Here is a 13,275-nt window from a genome sequence, read left to right on the forward strand (position 1 = left end):
TTAAATAAATAATTTTGTGTAGAAATGTGCTATATAAGTGCAGATATTTAATTTTTTTTTTTTTGTGACGGATTAACGCACATGTGGTGCTCTAGTGAATACACAGCACCAGCAGGTAATTCAACTGTGGTGTTGCCTCAAAATACAGTACAGTGTCCATGTTCATCATAATAAAAACACGTCATTCAATCGGAGTCACACTGTGGCGCATTGATGTTTTTTAAAAGTTTTTGGATATCAATCAAGCTCTTTGGGGCAAAGGAATAAGTTACCTTGGACATATTTACAATAATAAGTAGCCAGCACAGTTTTTAAAAGGAAGGTTTAATGACTTGACTTGGAGTGATTTTGTTGACGATCATATACTGTCTACATAAATTGTGTTGGTTTGTTACCATGTCACCCAGTAACCTGGACTCCTGCATATTTAATAGCTTTATATCAACGACTACAATGGAGTTTAATAGAGCACTTAAAGAGAACAGACCTCTGCCAAGGCATGCCCTATTAATATCTCACAATGTTAATGCAGTGTGAATTCTCCCAGTCGGGAAGTCATTTTTCCTCTTTATTTGGACACAACAAGGATGTAGCACACATGCCCTTTCTTGCAATGTTAACAAAACTAACAACAAATCCGGAAAAACTTTATTTATTAAAAAAAGTTTTTTGGATCCGCTCCAGAATGTAATGGGTTCTTTCTTGGTCCATGCTTCACCCTTCCACCAAGTTCCATGAAAATCTGGCCAGCAGTTTTCCCTTAATCCTGCTGACAGACAAACCAACCAACCGACAGACAAACTGAGCCAAAAACATAACCTTCTTAGCGGAGGTTATAAGTATCTTATACTTGACTCTTTGTATTGTATGTAATTTGATGTCCTCCAACTAGTATAATGTTGCAAAAACTAAACTTAAAGTCTCAGTGAAGCTCAGCATTGAATATTCCTATGTACTTTACCAAACAAGGAAGACTCAACATTGACGACTTTGAAACTAAGGTGTGAAAAACAAACAACTCCTTTCCTCACCTGTTTAATATTTCCTGTCCCAGTGAGTTTCCTCTGGCTTATGTTAATATCACAATATTTGCAAAGTTCATACATGCAGCGTTTGAGAAGTAATCATTCATAAAAATTGACATTGAAACCAGAGGTGGTGATTGGAAGGTAGCCAAGCTGGCCGATGTTTGTCCATTAGTTTCTATTTATGGCCAAATATTATGTTGCTAGGGAACATCCAGCTCTATAGAACTTATCAAATTAACATTAACAGCCCAACGAGAGCGTCAGCCACACACATGTCAAATCTCATCATTTCCCCTTTTAACAGAGCTTGTGACACAACAAAGAAATGTTCCAGAAAAAGATGCAAAAGCTGTCACTGGTACTTCAACTGACCATCGGTGATACCAAAGCCTACAGTAACCTACAAAAACAACAGTAAATAGTGTTTATTATTATTATTATTATTATTATTATTATTATTATTATTTATGAATATGGCTGGCATAATTCACCGTGACTAAATGGATTCTGAAATATTGACAAAGCCTTTCTAAGGAGCCATATAAGGTGCAAGCTCACAAAGTATAAAAAAAGTCTTATTTGGTCTGGCAGGTTGCCTAGATAGCAGGTGAAAACAAAGGCTACCTATGCACTCAGTATCAGTGACAAGAGAAAGACAACCAGACAGGCAACCCTACCAGGAACACTTTCACCTGCGCTGCAGACAAAACCTGAGTGCTGGGAGAAATGCGTGAGAGCAAGAAATGTAGTTCCATTAAACATTTCCTTGCAGATTTGCACAGTTGAACATCTTTTGCTGACAGAACGGATGTTTTTAAGGAAGTTTTGAATATGAACAGTATATACTTTGTGTGTGTGTGCGTGTGCGTGTGCGTGTGCGTGCGTGCGTGCGTGCGTGAGAGAGAATTAGTCATCTCGGAGTGACCCCACCCTACGTGGGAGGTTGATGTGGCGGGCTGGGAGTATTTGGCCTCTGTCAGTCGGCCTGTCCCAGTCAGAACTGCCCACATAACTGGCCTCTTTGTTCCAAATGTCAGTCCTCTCAAAGGAAGAGAAGGGATCCCATCGCTGCCCTTCACGCTCTTTCCTTGTCTTTCTCTATTGCTCTGTATCCGCCATGACTGAGCCCGACCCACAGAATACTACTGATGGTTGCCAGGGTGGAGGGTTATATGTACTAGCGTCATTTTTTTCTGTTTCATTTCAATTAAAGCCTCAGGGCTTGTCTTTAGAGCTCATTAATGTTCACAAAAATACAAATTTGTAATCAAATGCGTTGTCTGTGTTTGTCTGATTGGCTCATTCAGTGATGAGTGAACACCCTGCGGTCTTTTCTTCCCCCCCCCCCCCCCCCCCCCCCCCCCCCGAAACATCTTGTTTATGTATCGTCCTGTAAGAATATCCTTCTCATTCCTTGTCTGCGTTACTTCCTGGTGCACATGACCAACTGAAATTTTGCTTTTGTGGGAATGTTTGAAGTTGTTTAGCTAATTACGGAAATGCCAAAAAGAAAGTGTCATGCTCCAGTTGAGGAGAATCAGATTTACTGAAATGCTCGTGGTGTCAAATGGGTTCAAAACCACTTACATGTTGTTTGATACTAAATTATAGGATTACATAACCAACTTTCGTGTTTAGCATCGTATTTTAATGTCCTGCAGCGCTGCACCACTATAGCACTTTTAATTGAATCTGTATGTTTTGTATGTGTTATGTATTGTTTTATGGCTTTGTTGTAAAGCACTTTGGGTACCTTTCGGCTATTGTAAAGGGCTATACAAATAAACTTGATTGATTGATTGATTGATATTAAAAATGTGATATTCTTTCCCAGTTACAAAGTGACAGTAGTGGTCATTTAAAACTGGGATTCTCGAAATTTCTTGCATATTGGATTAGTTTTAAATTAGTTTTGCATTGCCAGACATATCTCCAAAGCGTTGAGTAAGTTCTGGCTACACCACACATACATTCCAGGATAGGAAAAAACAGAACCAAACCAAGTAGGCCTGCCTTGTTGCACATGGAAAGTGGAAAGTGAGGGACAGCCATGCAACTATCAGGCATGCAACTACTGTATCCTGGAACCTATAGGTTCACAAACTGAAAAAGCCCAAAGTCCACCCCAAAGGGACTTACCATCTCCCACAGAAAACACTGTTCACAAACCGCTCCAAACAGCTCAATTGTAGTCCAGCCTTTACTTCCGTGATGATTGTGCATCCCTTAGTAACACACATTATAATGCTTGCCTAGCTGCTAGCATGGCACTCCCTCATGCTCTGCAACTGACTAGCCAGCAGTACTTACTGTGGATGTGCGACTCCCAACAAAGATGGTACAGAAGTGAGATGCCTCACTCTGTAGCTACTACTGGGGTTGTGACGCTCAATGAAATTTACCCACTGATTTGTGAATTACATGACAGACCCGGAAGTTGTAATTCAACCGTTTGGCCACTATGTCAAAATGGCTTCAAAGCTTGCCCTACTTCCCGGCCTGAATAAGATATATAGATCGTCTCTTTCAATTTTTCAGCAGCATAGACCCAAAAATCAATATTGGACTCAACTCTGATCTGCTAGTCAACACTGTTTTTTTTTTAAAGCATGACCACAATCATCCCCTAACCACGTGTTTATTATTGCAACCATGACAACAAAGCTCCCCATAACCTTAACGTTTGAGTCATTTCGTAACCATAGCATTGTCACATCATACAACAGATTTATTTTTCAACAAGGATTTGTAGCAGTTTAGGAAGACACACAAATGATCTTGATTTTCATGTGCATACAGTAATTCCCCAAATGACTTCCTACCTGGGCCATGCAAAACGTTGTACGTGTCCTCGCAATTTTAAAGTTAGATAATTAGTTTTGACCTCGAATTACTCGAACATCAGGCTGAGGTTCAGATTTTGACAGAAAATCACACATCAATTCCCGATGAGGCTGTGACTGTTTTCAGGTTATTATCAAGATATAAAACTCAATGCACTGTGCACACACATCAGCAACTTTAGGCAGGTGCATCTTCACACTGATTCTTAAAACAGCAACAGCACTTCTTAAAGTTTTGTTCATGGAACTTTACAACACTGAGGAGTCCAGTTAATTTCCAGAGCATCACTTCACACAGTATGACTAAGCCTCTCAGGAGAAAGTTTGCTCCACCTATACATGTTAAAGTAAGGTTGGGTACCTGTATACCAAGAGCATAAGAAGAAACTGCTACTTTGCTCTTTTGACCGACTCCTATGCACACCCCTTTTAATAAGATGTGGTTTATTCTTGTATTTCAAGATGAGCTGTTAGCAGTGACTCAGTTTTTGGTAAAGTCAGTTGGCACAGAGACATTCACAAAGCACAAGAGTATTGAAACAGGCTGCAGAACAGGCGTGGCCATCATTACTTGAATAATTATTTAATGAAAATAATTGGAGCCATTTAGATATCACTTTTATGAAACAAATTTCAAAAACTCTAACTTACCAACTTATGTTACACAAGAAAATGAAAGAAGCTAATAGGAACATCGAATTAAAGCACACAACCTAGATTAAGTAATTGTAGTATATTATGTTGTAAAATATATAACTGAATCTTCATTCCAAAGTAAACTTTAGGCTGCTCACATTGACCACATGATAGAACAATCAGAAAATTTAGCTTCAGTTTTCCTTGGGCTATAAAAAAGGAAATAATGATTAAGACAGGTTCTTTATTAAACATTTTTTGCTACAAATTTAATTAACCATGAGTAAAACAATGAGTAGTAGTGTTGGACAAATCTGCTTAACAAAGCTGCCTTCCATGTTTCATGAAACCGTTGGATTCAGTTAAATTTTGTCTGTCAAGCAATGCCCAAATTTCACTAGCTCATGTCATATCATGCCTTTTAATTAAGATTCTACAGTGAATACAACAAAGGATGTCAGCAACAGGTCATAAACCGGTGTACTCTTACACTGACAAGTGAGCAAGACAGGTGTTAACCCTTTATCATCTGAAAAGCCTTTCCTTCAAATCAGATAATCTGACAGTGTACAGAACATAAAGGTTCCATGTATGAAGAGGAACGGCATTAGCATTAAGCCTAGTTATTCTCATCACAATATATCAGTCCGTGTTCACTCGGTTTGAAGGATAAATGTATTTCAGATTGAGTGTCATCACATCTTTGGGCTTCAGTTAAACAGTCAGCTCCCGTGGCAGCTGCAGTTATTCTACATAGGGGCCTTTTGTGTTTAAATCTTCAGCTCAGCACCATCTGCTTCTTGCAAAGAAACTGTTTTCAATGTGTCAATTCATCAAATAAACTCTGGCCCAGTGAAACATAAAGAGAGAAACAACAAGCTGCTGTGGGAGCAGTGTGGCTCCAGTTATGAATCTGTGCTGCTTATGCTCTGATGTCCTCAACTTTGAAATTTCTTCTGAGTAAAGACCAAAGTCGCTGGCTAGCTAGGAGATCAAGTTAGTTAGAGGCCATGTGGGCCCCTTAATTTCCCTTTAATGCCTACCATTAGGTTTCAATCCTGAGTGGCCCACCAGCAGCTGTCCTGCGGCAAACATTCAAATTAAAGTTTACCATAGCAGCTACCAGTTCCAAAAGTAGAACATTTAAAAAATATGTTTTCTGTTTTTTACTAATTATCACCTGTGTCCGTCTGTGCATCACTCAGACTCATTGGAAGGCTTGCCTTTTCTTCTGGTTTGACGCATCAATAGCTTTACATTAGTATACTGAAACAATATGTATATGAGAAATCCTCAAAGGACTCTATAAACAATGCCGCTGGAAGCATAGAAAAGTCAATAAATCATCAAGATCAGGCCTGCACATTGAAATTCATAAGCACACTGATATTTTGGCAGCGTGCTCACAAAAAAGAATGGAGCCATTTTATTCTATCTGTGTTCCAGTGCCAAGAAACATTAAGATGTCCCAGTATTAAATGGTACGTGAATTGGCAAGGCAGAAAGGTCAAATGTAAATGTATGACCTAAAGGCAATCTGGCAATATGGAAACACTTAAACAGAGGCGGGTAGACTCCATTAGCCCTACACTGTGTGTACAACCACTGAGTGGAGACAGCAATATCTAACTGACCAGATTTTTGTTTTTTTTATCTTTGTCACCTGAATTAGATTACATTTAAAAATAATTATAATAATAAGACATGGTATACAGTAATATTCAACAGCATGGTAGGGCAGTAAATGAATGTAAACATTCTGGAGAAAATCATTCATGTTAACCAGCAGACCATGAAACAAGCGCTCAGTTTCATGTATTTTTCTCCATGCATAATTTCTGGACGACAATTTTTTAAGTCTTCTGATCCCTGAGACATTTTGTCAAATATTGGCTACTCTTGTAGTGAGAATTGGACTTTGTTCGCCATGTGCACAAGGAATTTATTTAGGTGTTGGTGTCAGAAGTAAGAAAAATAAGATTAGATAGCTGGAGATAAAAAAAAAGCTGTGCTACAAGTGGAACTACTTATAAACATTACTTATTATTATTATACAAATACACAAAATAGACTAAGTTTACAGAGAAAGTCATGCTCATATGTACAGTGATGTGCTTAAATGTTGTCAGATAAGTCCAGTGCAATCAGAAGTTTAGGTTAATGAATCCCTCCATAATTTTGCAGGCCTTTTTTTGAGATTGTTGCAGCCCAAAATGCCTGATTTTGCAGGAGCTCTTGTAAAATACTGCAATAAAAGTTGTGATGTCTTTTGTATGTCTGTTGCAATGAAATTGTGGGAGACCAAGAAAGAAAGATTTTTTTTTTCTCGTATAGTTCTTCAAAAATAAAAAATAAACTTGTTTTGAGGAAAATAAAACTACTGTAGGCTGAGTTTTCCTAGTGACCTTACCAAAAAGGCTCAGGGTGCTGCAAATGTTGCTATAATATGAAAATGGCTGGTGGATTTAAGACAAAAACTTACAATTTATTGAATGAATCAAATTTGAACAGATCTGTCAGTGGCTTGTTGATCTTTACATTGTTAATTTCCTAACCTGGCCTGGGACACACATTTAAACGGTTTGATAAAATCCTTATTGGACTTTAACTTAGCGCAGCTGTCCTCAATTTAGGTCATCGTAGGTGTCGTCTCATCTCCTTTTTTTTTTGTACTGCATCCACCGTGTGTGTTTGAGTGTGTGCATGCATCAGTTGCTGGGTGGAACTGAGCAGCCCCGCCCGCTGCAAAGAGCTGACAGGATTGAAACAACCGCCACTTCAGCAACTCTATAGTGAAAAATCGCTACAGCGTGCATTGATGTTTAAATGTATACAGGTTGGCAGGGCGGTCTGAAATGTTTTCCACGACCTTTTGCTGTAAGTTTTGTTGGTAAATGTGAGATGCTTAAGTCACATACATCTCATCTTCATAGCAGAAACAAGGAAATGAATTCGCCGACGTAAGTGTGACGTCAACCTGTTCTAACTCCCGCTTGCCCATTGGCTCTCAGAATCACATACTGATACAAAGTCTGGCACGTGGGACTGCTGGGATTGGTTGAAGTCGCGGGAAACTCCGGTTATTGGTCTAATTTGCGGAAAAGTTGCGGTGATTGGTCAAAAATGAAGGTCGCACCAAAGTCACGGTGATTGGTTGAATTTGCGTGAAATGGCACATCGCAAAATCCTGGAGGGACTGATTAATACACAGTGCAACATTTTTGAATAGTACAATATGGATAACATGCAAATAGGGAATGGAGGAGATCAAGGATTTGTGATGGCTGTCATTTGTCAGTCTGTGTATTGGGGGGCTGTACAACGGGTTTATTAGAGTTATGACATGACATGTGTGGCATGACTAGTAGTCCTTCCTCAGTTTAAATTTCCTTAGTTGTCTCAGAAAATAGTAGTGTTGTCCAGAAACTTAAGAAGTTTGACACGTTGACCATGGATGTAAAATCACTGTTGTAGAGTGAAGAAGCAGTTGTGTTATCAGGTAAATATGTCCAAAGCATTTCTTCTGCATTTTGGGGGACAGCGATAACAAATGTTATGAAGCAGGCAGGCACCATGCTGCACTGATCCAAGGACAGATTGAAGAGACCCACCATGACAGATGAGGCCACACTGTGGTCAGGCTTTGGCAAGGGGCACGGGGTAGATGTCCTTTATTTTTCAAGTCTCTAGTAAAAGTTGTTTGTGTGTTTTCCCCCGCCGGCACATGGTGCACTAAGAACATTGTGTGATGCCCATGAATGTAGCAGTGCACAGCGCATATGTAGCAGTGTAGAACTTGAAACTAGTGTTGAACTATGAAAAAATCCATTCAACTGTTACCGTGTTCCAAAAATAAAGCGGGAAAATAGATAAATATTTTAAATAGCAAAATGAGGAGAGAGAAAGAGGCTGGTTGGGAGAAAAAGACAATCAGAGGTTCCGACTCAGATACCACTGACTGAGCCAAGGAAGGAGAAAAAGTACTTTCGACCACAACCTTCCATCGTAGGCAACACTAAAGTTGTTACCGGGTCAACAAAGTTTAATCTTAAAACTTTGAAGTTGCACAACATTAGGAAACACTAAACCTGCAGGGACCAATGCATGACCCTAAACACTGAACCCTTTGCCAACTTCTTTTCAGCGGTTAGATGAGAGAAATATTAATATTAAATTCAGATTAAAATATTTTACAAATATCCAGTCATTATTCATCTTTACATCAATGTAAAACTAGGGTATGGAAATAAGACAACTATAAAAAGGGTGCAACCAACAGAGAAAGTTAGTTCAGTTATGTTGTGGGATCATAGTTTCATTCATCACATTCCGTAAACAGCTTGTCATACAGTACATGTAAGTTTCTTCAGTGCTTATGTTGTTCATTCAGGCTGTTTTGTATGCATCTTAATAAATCTGTCAAAAACTGCAAGTGAAAGCTGTGTAAGTTTTGAGCAAGGTAACAATTACACAACGTACATTTTTGTATAGGCACAGTATATATTTCATGATCCATTTAAGCCCCAAACATATTTCATTGGTTCTCATGCTTGAAGTAAGACTTTTACATAGACAGGAATTTAAAACAAAGCCAAGTGACTCAATCGGACAAGTTTAAACAATATGCTGATGAGTCTCTGCTATTAACCGTCTCTTATTGACCTTGGCCACACCCGACACCTACCCTGCTGTGACCAAGACCTTTCACTGTGCGCTCAAGTGAAGAAAAGAATGTGGTAGAAAATGTAAACATCATAATTCACATCAGGATTCATGTCAAACTGAAAAGCATTATGTGAACAAGAAGCAGCGCTGCGGGTCAGTGACTCATGAATTGGAACCAGTCACCCCTGGCTTTTGTTTATAATACCCTCATTGTAACTCTTAAGTTTCAGGTTACAGATGTCCAGGTGACTAATTCTGTCAAAGATACAAGTTTTGAACCCAACTAGAGCACATCAGTACAAATGCCCTTTATACACGTACGTGGATATGATTTATTTATTTGTCCTCACAACATACAGCGTTTGAAGTGCCCATATTATGAAAAAATCCCTTTTTCTGGGATTTGTTGTTAATTGCTGTTATTTTGGTGCTTCCACACGCATACAAACTTGGAAAAAAAACTATCTGTACTGTTTTGAGTGAGAAATGGGTTTCTGAATATGTCTTGCCTTCAGTCTCCGGCTTTCTACGTAACTAGCCGAGACGAGGTGGCTAACAGTAGCATGCTAGCACATTCTCAATGGCAAAACAGTGCAAAACACACACTAGTTCACCATAATCTACAAAAGAACTACTTACATGTCCCTGTTCTGCAAGTATTCCACAAGTGCACCCCTCGTTTAAAAGAAGTCTCCCAGCTAATCCTGCCTTGTACTGACCGAAGTTGGAGAAAAAGTTATCTATCTGATGTGATCTTACCTAGCTACGGCACATGTGTGAGTCCCAATAAAGATAGTATAGAAGTAAGATGTCTCTGTAGCTAAAACAGAGACCTTAACACACAGGGTGAGAAGAGGATCTGCAGCAATGTGCAACACAACAAACATATGGTGTTTTTTGAAAATGAAACCATGTCAACCTATTCTGGTACAATCTCAAAATACAGTTATGAACCTGAAAATGAGCATAATATGGGCACTTTAAATTAAAATGAACCACCTTTCAGCCTTTAAAAAAAAAAGAAATATATTTTTCCTTTATTGTAGTGACAGTGGTGAAAGGGGGATGACAAGAAGCAAATGGCCGCAAGTCGGATTTGAACCCGGGCCGCTGCAGGACTCCACACCCCGCAGGCTTTTCTAACGCCGTGACGCTACATCTTCTAATTACTTCTCCCACTCTTTGTATAAGTTTCAAGTTATTTATTGTCAAATGCACAATTACAAAAGCAGTTGTTCTCACTGAAAATCTTGGGTCTCAGGCTTCTCCAACAATACCAATAAAATTTGTATAAAACAGAAAATCACAAGTAAAAAAAAACAATAACAGTCAAATAACACTGTGAAAATGTGTGAGCTTTAGAAAGATGGATTGCTTTGAGAGTACATGCATATTTTGGATAATTCCCCACTCCCCCTGTCCATGTTCTCTAGATGTACAAAATAGATTTAGATTTTTAAAACAGCCAGCTGAGATGTGAATAATCTTTCATGTATTTAGAAGACAACTGTGCCAGATCTCTTTTCAGTGTGAGCCCTGATGTAAGAGATAACCCTGTCTTTAATATGATACATCCAGCACATCCTTGAGGGAAAAGGTCTTTGTTTTTTATCAGGAATTTTCTGGAATTTTTGTCAACCAGCTTGTGCAGCGTCCCAGACACACTGAGGGATGTGTAACAGGTGAAATCTGCATAGCTGTTGGTTAGTAATAAAGATGCTGTGACACAGGGATCTCTTTGGAGTTAATGTCCATTTATGTTGACATGCGTAAATAATAAAATAAAACATCCTTGTGCAATAAACTGTAAGATGGACTAGAATGAAAGCAGAGGACACCCACCTTTCCCAACAGGAGAATAGTACCAAAGGGGAGAGGTAAAGGCAGCAAAAAGAACGGTTCTAATTTTCTGAATAATTTTTATATTTAGTTATCCTGACCACTCCTTTTTACTGACATATACCTCCTCTACACATTGTGTACATACATACTCTCACCCACCCGTGTAACCACACAGGATAGGCTGCCCTTCTCCATTTGACATTTTTTTTAAGGGGCAACTGGACTAAACTAGTTCAAATTAGCTCCACCTTGACTAGCTAAAATAGTGAAATGCTAATTATGTGTTGATGCATAGTACCTTTGACACTTTAAGTACGTTTTTCTGATAATATACATGTACTTTTACTAAGTAAGATTTTAGATGCATGGCTTTTACTTGGAGGATTGGAGGATTTTTAAATTGTGTTATTGTTACTTTTACTTAAGACAAAGATCTGTGTACATCTGCCACCACTGTGCTATGTTCTGTCTTGACATTCATGAAAAGTGTGCACATACTAAGTTAGAGGCCTTTCCAGTGAGGTTTTAACTTTATTTAGACAGTTTTTGTGGCCTTATACTGACAAAATATTACATATGAGTTTGCCACAAATAGATGGATGATGGATAAAAAAATAAAATTTTACAGCAGGAGTGCTCAAGTTTTTGCATCAAAATAGGTAAAATTTGTAAAAATAAATAAAAAAATAAATTATTTGAAACAACTACATAAGCAGATGGTGAAAGTTAAACTGGTGCATCCTGGATTTTTACAGATTAGTTGGCAGCACACCACAGTACCTTAAGATATTAGTGATGGAAACTTAAATTCTACTAATGTAGAACACGGTTGGGAAAATCTGTTTTAGCTGAAACATTTTCATTTATGCCAAAACTCTGGAAAAAAAAAAAGAACATCATAAAAACCAGGACCAAATCATAGGTTGCAGAGTAAACAATTAAAACCCATGATACCTCATACTGTAAATGCCTGCTGTGTGTGTGTGTGTGTGTGTGTGTGTGTGTGTGTGTGTGTGTGTGTGTGTGTGTGTGTTTTGTCGGCCTTCTTTTGGCTTTTAAGGTGAATTTCTTAGAATTGTATTCATATTGTTTGTACTTTGACGTAAAATCACTACTGGAAAATCACTTAAGTCACACCTAAATCCTTTGTGTATGACTGCTGGGAATACACACAGAGCAGGGGCCATCGTGTGAGCCATGTGTTTGTGGATATCTGTTGGCATCTGGCTCTTATTTCCTTTCTCCATGTCACAGGCGCAAAGGCTTTAAGCATGAGTCACAGCCCTCAGACCTCCCGGGCATCCAGGCTCGCCTCCGAAGACACAATACACGATCACTGAAAATGTCACGACAATTTTGCAGAATTATGGAGTCATTGCACACAACCTTTCAAAAAGAGCTTTAACACCACTTGGGGCTCATTTATCCATGCTACATTTTAATGAACTAGATTTTATATAAATCTATACTGTGTATATACATATATATATAATGTGTGTGTGTGTGTTGTCATGTTGGCTTTTGTTCTAGAGTTTTACTTTTTATGATTACAGAACATTTCTGTCAGTGTTGAACAGTTAGAAAAAGAGACAAAATGACCCATCACAGGATACAAGCAGCCAAAACGGGCATCCTCAGGAGGGTGACTGGCGTCTCCATTTGAGATAGGGTGAGAAGAACAGTCATCTGTGGGAGCTGCTGCTCCTTTGCATCGAAAGGAGCCAGTTGAGGTGGTTCAGGATGCCTCTTGGGCGCCTCCCTAGGGAGGTGTTTCAAGCACGTCCAGCTGGGAGGAGGCCTCGGGGAAGACCCAGACTAGGTGGAGGGATTATATCTCCAATCTGGCCTGGGAACGCCTAGGGAATCCCCCAGTCTGAACTGGTTAATGTGGCTCGGGAAAGGGTACTTCAGGGTTCCATGCTGGAGGTGCTCCCCCTGCGACCCAATACTGGATAAGCGGACGAAGATGGATGGATGATGGATGGATGATGGATGGACAAAATTACCCATGACTTATTTCTTTTTTGTTTCTACAGTCGTGACGAGCATGCTGTTTTTTTATTTTGTGGGTGGCTGATTGGGATCTTCTCTGATTGCACAAGATGTCGGTGCACACACACACAGAAAAAACAAACACTGTATTCCACGGAGAAAGATCAAAAACTCTAACCTTTAAACATGCATGATGTGTCTGAAAACAGACGGGACTGGATCGAATGTTTGCGGGGACGAATGGATCTGAGAACTTTAAAAAAGGAGAA

The 13,275-nt window shown here is 39.1% G+C and overlaps 1 long non-coding RNA gene across 1 annotated transcript; it reads left to right on the plus strand.

Annotated features, from left to right (window-relative positions):
- The first annotated feature begins 671 nt into the window (after positions 1-671).
- LOC116698543 (uncharacterized) lies at positions 672-13,185 on the plus strand. Its single transcript, XR_004334245.1, has 3 exons — positions 672-832; positions 9,965-9,967; positions 13,166-13,185. It is a non-coding gene; the product is annotated as an uncharacterized LOC116698543 (long non-coding RNA).
- Positions 13,186-13,275: the final 90 nt, after the last annotated feature.

Source organism: Etheostoma spectabile, chromosome 12 (assembly GCF_008692095.1).
Source record: "Etheostoma spectabile isolate EspeVRDwgs_2016 chromosome 12, UIUC_Espe_1.0, whole genome shotgun sequence".
Classification (NCBI taxonomy): domain Eukaryota; kingdom Metazoa; phylum Chordata; class Actinopteri; order Perciformes; family Percidae; genus Etheostoma; species Etheostoma spectabile.